Raw genomic sequence first — 11375 nt, 5'->3', positions numbered from 1 at the left:
AACATCGGTATAATTATTTAAAGACACATAGTGAACAGCATTATCCATAAATATGTCAACATACAGATGTTGACATATTTATGCTGTTCACTATGTGTCTTTTGGTTATTTATGTAGTCGTTCTTTTTGTTACTTCCTATTTAAAAAAAATCACCTGAAATCTTTTGTCAAAATTAATCCGTTTGATGTTATAAAATAAAAGTTCAACGCCCATCTTTATATAGAGGTGTTTATTGCAAAATGTGATTTTTGTCGCTAATATAAAAATGTCATGAAGTACAAACATACTGAAGGTTTACGATAAATATAATTTCAAATATATTATGCCTATGGGGTGAGTATTACGACTAGTATTAATGTAGGATATATACATTATTTATTTATGTAAGTAGATACCGAGATCTTTGATGGAAGTTGTTCGTATGTACTTTTAAAGTACTCGACTGGTTGCTGTTTTCGGAGAAGCTGCACCAAGATGCTACAAGTTTCCATCTTAACTTTCAAACACTTGTATACATAATAAACATAATAACAAAGTTAACTGTTAATTATTAATACCCTTTACAATCAAATTGAGGGATTTTATGAACTAAAACCCCAAACTAGCACCATAATTGGTCTAGTATCTCCTAGCAGCGGAGTACGGTCTATACATAGTTTCAGCTGGATATGTAATCGCTTGCATGTGTGACCTCGGCGCGTCAACTGCATACTTATAACCTCTGCTGTTACTCGAATGAACCACCGGACGCTCCATCATGTATTGTTTGGAGTTCGGGTTGTCATATGTCACGTATCTTGTTTCAGCTGGATACTCAACTCTCTTTCTTTCGTCGTAACTAACAAGACTATCTTCGTCATCGTCGTGCCATCTACAAAGAGCGACAACCAATAGAATCAACGTAGCAAAAAGGAAGAGCGCTGCTACTGAAGTAACCAACATGGACCATGGGAAGTTGGTGGCGTTGTACTCGTATGTTTCTATTTTCTTGATATCGTTGATATGGATGTAGATAAAAAATCCTAAACTCACACAGTAAGCCACACCTGTAAGTAGAAATAACATTTATAAATTCCATTAGTGTATTGCTGTTTGTTTAAAGTCCAGTGGCAAATTTTATTCATATTCAAGACCAGTAAGAACTCTAAGAGATAAGTATTTTTCACAGTATACTGTTCTGTTTACATTTATATTTGTAAATTGATTTAATCCAAAATCCTTGTTTTTCTTTAACGTTCTTCTAAAATATTAAGAGGTAAATATATGCGGTTTCTGATACATTGATACAAGTTTTGGTATCTTGTGCATGGAGAGTTGTCTCATTGGCAATCATACCACATCTTCTTATTTCTATATTGTTCTACTTCAAGATTTAACATCTTGAAAGGAGAAGTATTTTTGGCGTAAACTGCATTTTTTTTTTTGCAAAATGTGGTACAAATATGCGAATTGTCCGTAGACTCCCGATGAAATGTGTATGGTATTTTTAAATTTGATAATCACGAAATTAAGCGTTTATCACGGAACCATGAAACGAGAATAAGGTCAGATGAACCCTGTTTGGTGAACAACTATATTTTGCATCGATTCTAGATACCGAATATAGTTGTGCTATTACTAATAAAAACTGGAAAAAAATATACATTTTTACAGTGGCAGACACAATTTTATGATTTTATTAATACCAAAAATCCGCATACCTTGAAAACGCTTTAGAAGGTGTCGTGTTTTGCTATTTATATAAAAATAAGAAGATGCAGCAAGATTGTCCATGAGACAACTTTCCACAAAATACCAAATGACGTAGAAGTTAGCAACTATAGGTCACCGTGTGGCCTTCAACAATGAGCAAAACCCATACCTCATATCAAGTCATAAAATGTCCCAACATGAAAATGTAAAACAATTCAAACAATAGTCTAAACTCATTACAATTCCATGAAATGACCCATACTTTCGATGCTACAAGGTCCGTGAAGTAAATGTGATCTGTATTTTGTATTTGATGCACCGTTTTTTGTACTGTAATCAACAGCATTTGGTCCATAAAGTTCGATAGTTTTAAGCACACACCAATCGTAATAAAGTGTAAATGGATATTTAGAGTTTAAGTGTGTAAGTGCTTGTCAGATCTGGCTTGAGCAAGTACTTGTAAAGGCTCTTTAGCACAACTTTTCAGTTTTTGAAAAGACATTTTTAAGTAATTTCTCAAAATATTTTATACCGTTGTGAATCATGGCACTCTCTCTTGTTCTAGAATGGCTTAAATTTGCTTTTTCCGTTTTACGCTTTATAACTAAAACGGTTTCACTAGTAGGACTTGAAAGTGACATTATATTCTAAGCGATTTGATTTAATATTATTTATAAAGCAAATTAATATAAGAATTGTCCTTCAATTCTTTTTCACACCTTCGTTTATATTGTAATAACATATGTTCGGTAATTTTAACGTTATACTTACACGAAAATGCTACTAGTATACCGGTCAAGACCATAAGTCCTTGGTTATAAGTCTTGGTAACGGAGGAACCGACAATGATCATACAGGAAATAAACAGGAGGCCCAAATTGACAGACATCGCTATCTGTAATGTCAGCATAGAGGCAGACTCCACTGAAACAAATGATAAAGAAATGTTAACATGACATGAAATCAAGGACCTGTATTGTCAACAAGCCAATGTTAGCATTACGACAGTACAGATATCTCTATATATTGAAAATGGAAAAGTATATAATAATAAACATGAACCCTGCCACTTGAGCATGATTTAACTTTCCATTGAGTTTATTTTAGAAATGATCGAAATGTGTATAGTTTAGTGTGACGTCCATTATCATTGAACTAGTACACATTTTTGTTTAGGGGCCAGCTGAAGCACGCCTCCGGGTGCGGGATTTTCTCGCTGTGTTGAAGACCCATTGGTGGCCTTCGGCTGTTTTCTGCTCTTTGGTCGGGTTGTTGTCTCTTTGACACATTCCCCATTTCCATTCTTAATTTTATAGTCTTAAAACTCGCAAATTGGGAATTACATTTTTATTGACAATTTCCACGATAGACCAAAACGAAGACAAATGTACTATATAATAGGCATTAGTAGAAACAACATTACAGGCAGTAAACATAAACATTTAAAATGGTGTATTTAAAATCAGTGTAAATATCATTTAAAAACCCTACACACGGCTAAAACGATACATAGGGGCTTATTTAGTAATGTGTTTGTGTTTTTTTGTTGTGTTTTTCCTTTTTTCTTTTAAAAGTAGACTCGAGCAATTGATGAAGTGTTATTTTCATTGAAAATATGCCAAATGTATACCAATACAACTTTGTCAACCTTTCAAATATCTGTAACAAAAGTGTAACATTACGTTGTTTTATACGGTCATTAAACTAGTTTGGCTCAAGGATGAAGAATAAACCGAGCATGAATAATTACCAAGACCCTAAAGATATTATTATTAATAGTTTATGTAATGTTGCGATGGGCTATAGGTTTATAGAACACGTCTTTATTTGTAATACATGCATTCAAGGTGTAATAAAGTTTTGTTCTTGTCGCTTTAAAAACATTGTCACACCCTATGACCGACAGATACAATTTGATCTTTGTTCCCTATTGTCATTCAAGACCACAGGCGCTTGGGGAATGGACCCCCCTTTTTTCTAGATATATATATATATATATATATATTTAATAAAAATTCTCTTAATATTTTAACCTATGTTCACTTAATTAATGTGTTACAATATTAAAATAAAGGTAGTTTGTAATAGTTGCCCTCTATTCTTATTTCCTATAATATATAAACTGCTGTTATTTTTTTTATCGTATCGTTTGAAAAGAACGCGTTAATAAATAGGTTAAAATATTAGAGAATATTTCAAAAAAAAACATAAAAGAAAAATTAGAAAAAAGGGGGTCCATTCTCCAGCGCCTGTTTTCACAATCGTGTACAGCAGATTTTGATGTGTGTTGCTTGTTGCCGCAGATGATCTGCAGTACCGATAGCCACTAGCAGGGTGTGATTGTAAAGACTCTAAATGTTTCCATTTTAGTTCTTGTTCACCCTCTTTGGAATTTATGATGTAGTGATTTTAATCATGGGTTGTCCACAAACTTAGCAGGTTCCTTATGGTATAAATGTACAGTCCAAAGTTGTTTTTCTTTCGTTTAAAATGTGGAATTAGTAAACGTTTTTAGAACAGAAAATCGCAACGCCCATGAATTTTCTGGAAATGTGCTGTATGCATTTTCTAAGAAGTCTTCAAAATCTTAGAACGATTGGTCATCAACCAAAGAATATCAGTCGGTTTGAACTTTGAAAATTGGAGTAGCAGTTGAGTTTCTATTGTTACTCAGTATATATGATAAACGATCAATGTGTCACGGACTATTTATTGAATTGAATGAACTTAAATTGGTGGTAGGCATTGTTTTCTTTAATGAACCTGTGTAAAAGGAGATGTAATTGTATATAATGATTTAAATGACATGCGGAAGATATGTATTTTGTACGTGAATTGAGATATTTTCACCTTTTAAACTTTAAAATCCACCGAAAAAAATAAATGTTAAATGAAAGAGGGTTACGTAATATATTAAAATATGTGAAATCAATTACAATAAAAACTATGCATGTACGAGTGTTATAAATATAAAAAAAAGCGTTGTCTTAAATAATTTTAGAGTTTGCTTAGCAAATAAGAGTGCCATAAACATTACTTGTACGACAAGTCAATATTACTAACTACCTTCGCAACACTGGGGCTACCACTCGAGGGCTAGACTTCTGACAACCGAACTCGTTACATTTGAACTGAAAAATTTGTTGTCCTAGTCCTATTGATCATACCATTGGGCCGTAATGTTTAAATTTGATTGAAAATTAATTTCGAACCTCCGTATTTCTTCATGGCAATGATAATGTAAACATACGAAAAAAAAAACCACTTTATCAGTGATCAACGGTACACAGACACGATTCAAAAGAGAAAAAAGTACAGAAAAGATAAGTCATTATCTATACACAATTTGAACATTGATAAGGAAATAGAACCGGGCAAATAAACTTATCAGACAGTTCCATCTGCTGGTATGAATAAGTTATTCAAACTTGACAGTCGAATGAACCGTGATCAGTTGGTCACCCCCTTTTTCTACAGCAGATTAACAGTAAACTTACCTAATGACGCAATTTCAACAGGAGCATTTCCAATCGAGTATTCTGTACAGTTCTGTACACTGACTTTAGAAGCACAGTCTAGACCAAACACAATTCCAATAAAGAATCGGTCCGTCTCTGATCCTGTTGCACGAGCCACAAACCACCATGGCAGAAGATATCCTAAAATCTTCAAAACTAGTGCTATAGTGGCGAACCACAGAATCATTATATATAAATTTCTCCACCTCATGGTTCCTGATTATTCCTGTAGCCCTGTTCGACTAATGGCCTCTGTATCGAAAGTGTGTTTTGTGGGGCACGCCTTCTCATAAGAATGCGCTCTACCCGTTTGTCAAGTCTTGACAATAGACACTCTTTAACTACACAGACAAATTCTATAGCGGATTTAATAATAACGATTGGTCATGGTTAATGAGCAGGTAAATACACAGGTAATCGTATACTAAAGGTGTAATATTCCGACCTGACATTGTACCCCTCGGGAGTCAGATAAATAATTATGGAAGAAAAGTTGTACTTTTCAAATGAAAAATAAATATTAAAGTAGCCTAAGAACTTTGTTTAAAAAACTAATTGTACCGAAAGTGTCGATTTCAATCAATAAATCTATGTGATGCTATTATTAGATTCAAAATACTTGAATAAATAATGATACATTAGCTTCAAATTTAAATGGCAAATATTTTACACCCATAAATAACAATTTTATTTTATTTACAAAACCTTAATCCAACGATAACGAGTAAAAATGAAAAAAATATGAAAAACTAGATATAAATTAGAACTAGTGTTCTTTTTGAAGTATTCAAGAACTATTTGAAATATATGTGTAACAAGAGGTCAATATTAATTTAACATATATACAATGAACATGACAGATCAATATGTGATTTGTTACAAATAAATATGACATTATAGATTTAGAGTAGTAGTATTAGTAATACATGCTGATCAGTTTGATAGTACATGTATCTAAAAAGCTATTTTTTTTATTTATCAAAACAAATTGTTTTATTGCTATGTTTTGTTTTATAATAAGATAATATAGAAGATTCAAAACTAATAGTAATTTTGATCAAATGAGAAGAGAAAAAAAGTAAAAAACAACGATTATTGGCATATGTGTCTTTGTTGAAATCGCGGTATTTTTTTTTTAACAAAGGGCCAGTCAGTGTATGTAACTGTAAACTAATGTACCTCATTGTTCAGCAGGTACAACCCAAGATAAGCTTTTTAAATTCTATACATGTAACGCTAGTCAATTCAGATAAAACCCTCCTCCGTAAAATAATTAACCACCACAAACTGTGATCTCACAAATAGTTTAAACTAAATATTAGCTCGTTATAAGAAATTTTAAATGTATAGAGCTTACACGTGTGTCATAAATGGTTATACATTGGGCAAATATTTCAGTGTAAAGTTCGAATGATACTTCTTACTAGATATTTGCATGAGCAACTCCGACGGGTGCCACTTGTTGAGCATGAACTTCTTACCCTTTCGGAGCTCGTGAGGTTATCGTTGTTTTTCGATGGGGTACATGTTGCTAAATCATTGGTTTTCTGTGTAATATTTTGTTTTTGTTGTTTGTCATTTTCGATCGCCCCCTTGGTATCTAGTCTTTTCAGCAACAGAATTCTTTCATCAAAATTAGAAATATCTTTTTTTCATTTTCATGTATTTTAAATGAAACTGATATTCTTATTTGTACGTTCCTACTTCGAAAATTAAACCCTCACTTACGCAAAGAAATTCCTACTGTCATAAGCAACGACTAACAATGGCTGCACATTCGTACACCAGGAACATTCAGAACGAAAAGTGTAGACAACTAAAGATGTAGATATAAGAAGATGTGGTATGAGTGCCAATGAGACAACTCTCCATCCTAGTAACAATTTATAAAAGTAAACCATTATATGTCAAGGTACGGCCTTCAACATGTATTAATACTATAATAATAAGTGTAAAGGACGACAAAGATTGAGCAAGAAACCCAACACGCCTTTTGTTGGCATTTAATTTTGTAGGAAATTTGAATATCATAACAGTGTAGGAACATTCTTTTTAAATGTCTAAATATGAAAATTAAAAGTTATATAATTCAGTCCTCTTTGATGGAAAAAAAAACTAAATAAACGGAACGATTTTCCCCTGGAAAAAAAATAAACGGAACGATTTTCCTCCTCAGTTATGAGATAAAGGATAGGAAAAGAAACTTAGTTTTATGATCTATAACCGGCTCGCCTCTAAACACATTATCTCTTTATATATTAAACAATTTTAAGATAAAGTATAAAGTATATATTAGTTTCTTCAGTATACACATCCTTATAGACTGCGATTTACTTTTGCTATCTATATTATGTCTTTAAGTCTGTAAAAAATCCTTCAGAATCAAATGCTAAATGTCCTGTCAAATTATATTCCCTTTTCAAACATAAAAGCATAATTTTTATTACTAAAGTTTGCTTTACTTTTATTGTTGAGTGTATTTACAAGTTCAATTGGGTGATCTAAGTGTAGATAAGTGTCAGTGTAACCGATCATTCATAAGTACAAGATTATCTCCAAATAAAAGGTTGACTACTTGTCATAGACTTCCCACTCATATTTAAATTAAAGACAGATCACTAAATTTACACAAAAGCAGGTTTAAATGACCACTTTATTAATACTTTAACTATTTGAAACCTATGTACGATGACCAATTGCGACCGACCGAAAGATATTTTATAAAAGTTTTTGTGCCTCATACAAAGACATAAAAAACATGTTTGACCATGTAAAAAAGCAGATGAAAAACATTTTAATGAAAAGGTTTTGTTGTTCATTTTACAAAATCCGAACGTAATCGTGTTGTTTTGCCGTGCACGATACTAGAAAACCTTTCAGACGAGTTATTTATCTCCTGAGAAAAGGCAGAACATATTTCATAGATGTTTTTCTCTTGTACAAAAGACAAAAAAGCATTATTTTTTTCCCCGCTAACTAAAGCTTCAAAGGAGAACAATATTGAAGAATAAACTCATCGTAGATACCAGGCTTAAAATCTTTTACATCAGGCGCTTTTATAAAAGACTCATCAGTGATGCTCGAATAAAAAAATTTAAAAAGGCAAAAATAAAGTAAAAAGTTGAAGGGCATTGAGACCCCGAAATTCCGAAAGTTTTGCCAAATACAACTGAGGTAATCTATTCTCGGGGTATTAAGAAAATGCCTTCATTTTATTCTATAGTGTTTATGTTTTTCTAACTTTTTGAAAATATTTTTTGGAAGAATTACCGGATCCAAATATTAAGAAAAAGGTGTAGCAAGAATTCGTCTTACATTTATGTCAGAAGCTAGGTCCGTTAACTATGCACCATAGAATAGATGGCTGCTTAACGTCCAGTGGCAAATTAAATGCATATTTAGGACGAGAACATGTTACTCTTCTTTGTACTATACCGACACCCGCTCTTACTCCGTATTGCCGCGTGCTTAGCGTGGAAGCAGCACATACCATGTATTTGGTTTGACCATGACGGGTTCGAACCCACAACCTCAGGCTACCACGACCCCACCGAGACGGTTCCCATAGAATAGAACATCGATGTTTAAAAGTTAAAGTGGATCATTGGTATATATTTCCTCAGATAGAATTTTCTTATACTCTGCCAGAATGCAGTTTTTTACATGCTTTTTTCAAAAATGTAATACAAAGTATGGTCACCGTGCTAATTTTCAAGCTACAAGTCGTGCAAAATTGCCTAAATTTGCATAGATTATTCATGAAAAAAACATGTTTTTGTGAATAAAAGAAATCTATGAGATAGAATTTTGAAATAAAATATTAGAAGATAGGTTTTAAAATATGCTTTAAGAAAATAAAAAGAAAAAATGGTGTCAGCGACCTTTGTTTTCTTGCTACAAGTTAAAATTGAAATTCTCTGTCATTCCTTTGTAAAACTTTTACTATTTGAGTTATCTACCCTTAAATAGCTTAGTTGACAATTTGATTTGAACAAGCACAAACATTTAGTATTTGATAAATCAGTCTGAATAATGCAATATATCACTTATTTTTCTTTATTCCAATAAAAATCTTAACCATTGATTGCCAATCTGTCTTAAAATTTGCAGATTTAAGCAAAGAACTAGACCTATTGAGAGCTACTATTTTACAATCCAAGATGGCGGTATACATTTATTGTACCTTAAGTGTAATAGAATATGAACTTATGTGTCAACGTAATATTTTTAAATTTACGACATGTGCTGGTTTTTTTTATCTTCAAACATTTATTGGTCCCGAGGCCTGAGAGTTTACCACAAGAACTGGATACAGGACGAACTGTGCGGTATGCATGTGAATTTTGACAGTCAACTATGAGCGAAACCGACTGAGGGGTCTTTATAAAAACGTATAATGCGGATTTCATTGCGCACGACACAATGTTCTTTACTTCAAATAAAAATACAAACAACAAATAGATTTAAAAGGAAATAAACAGATCTCTGATATGCTTAAGTTTTGGCTTTCAGTCTTTCTCATTAAGTTGAATTCAGAAAAAAATATGTGAGATATACTATGGATTTTTCTCATTGTTGAAGGCCGTACGGTTGCCTATAATTGCTTACATCCACTTCATTTGAACTTTGGTGGATAGTCGTCTCATTGGCAATCATACCACATCTCCTTATTGTTATATATAAGTCATTGTTTAACTTATATGTATTCTTCGTGCGAGTGCCACAGGTGACCGAAAACACAAATGCTTGATTGATTGTTGTTTGCTTAACGTCCAGTAGCAAACACTTCATGCATGGTCAGGACAAGAAAAAAATAACAATAAATACAATAGGTAGGTCCTGCAAAAGGGGGTCGACCGGGATGATAGGCGGAAAATTGGATTGCCACTAAAAGATGAGCGGGTGTATTGGATAGGGACATTCAGATATTAAGCTTTGCAAAAGGCCACCTACAGACCCCTCAAAGACTTGTTGCTATGGTTTTAACGAGCAGAAAGCATGATAATCTCTCTACACGTCCCCATTCTGACAAGTGGCTGCGAATTTATTGTATATTTATATTAACAGTCATAATCATAAAAAGTTTTTTAAATCACACTGTCAATCGTATATTGTACTTTTGGGTTGTCTTTCTTTTTTCGAGAAAGAAATTACACAAACGTGCCAATAGCCCCCAGACAAACCTTTCTTGAAATAACTATAAGCCAAGATTTCTCACGTATTTTGTTAACCTATTTATTTTATTTCATTCTATTTTGCCTAATACAATTGAAGTTTGATTTAACCAGAGATCGAATAAATAGTTGTTGGCTTCTTGAAAATTTGACAATTTGTGTTAGGGAACGACCATTTAAAAGTGGGGATGTTATGGTTTTTTCCTAAAAAAAATATTCTGATCCCCAATTTGATGAAAAAAAAATATTGTGGTCAAGCAGATGACAAAAAAAATATTCTGAATCCAGATTTTCCCCATACCTTATATTGTTAGATTTTAAAAAAGAAAATTTGATTGATAGCGTCGAAAAACTAAAAAAAAATGTTCGCGCTCGCGAAAATTTTTTTCTGACTCAGACAAAAAAACCATACCCCCCTTTTTGAAGTTAAATGGTTGTTCCCTCACTAGCTTAACTCTATAAGACGGTTTTGGAAGGATTTAATTGATAGAAGATTGTGTCCATATAGATATTCAATAGAGAATAATGGTAGAAAAATCACGATCGGAAAATTACGAAGTTTCTAAAAAAATGAAAACAATCTAAAAAAAAGATTTTAGACAAAAACCCATTGCTAATAAAGTATGGGGTATTTCATACAAATTATGTTGAATCAAATAGAAGCTTGTCACAATTTTTAAACCAATTAAAATTTATCCGGTATTTCTGTATAGTCCGAGATTGCAAACAGAATTATCTTCCGTCATCACCAGTTGGCCATCAGAATTGATCGATGAAGAGTTAAACACATTATGTCTGGTGTCACCATTGCCCATAGTGGTGTTCTACCAAACACCCAGACTTTACTTCTGCCAAAGGAGACACATAAAGCTGTCAGTTCAAAAGTTGAAAAAGCAGATTACTTATATTTTAACAACATCTTATGACTTTTTGGGGGTCTTGCGGGGACCATGATAACTTCAGATCGCAGTCCATGTATGAAATATGTAA

General features: G+C 32.7%; 1 long non-coding RNA gene across 1 annotated transcript; it reads right to left on the bottom strand.

Moving 5' to 3' along the window:
- Positions 1 to 215: 215 nt before the first annotated feature.
- Positions 216 to 5583, bottom strand: LOC127709488 (uncharacterized). Its single transcript, XR_007985683.1, has 3 exons — positions 5191 to 5583; positions 2465 to 2617; positions 216 to 1047 (listed from the first exon to the last, which is right to left on the bottom strand). It is a non-coding gene; the product is annotated as an uncharacterized LOC127709488 (long non-coding RNA).
- Positions 5584 to 11375: the final 5792 nt, after the last annotated feature.

The sequence above is a fragment of the Mytilus californianus genome, unplaced genomic scaffold (genome assembly GCF_021869535.1).
Source record: "Mytilus californianus isolate M0D057914Y unplaced genomic scaffold, xbMytCali1.0.p SCAF_7, whole genome shotgun sequence".
Lineage (NCBI taxonomy): Eukaryota > Metazoa > Mollusca > Bivalvia > Mytilida > Mytilidae > Mytilus > Mytilus californianus.
This window is presented reverse-complemented; position numbering and strand designations above follow the sequence as displayed.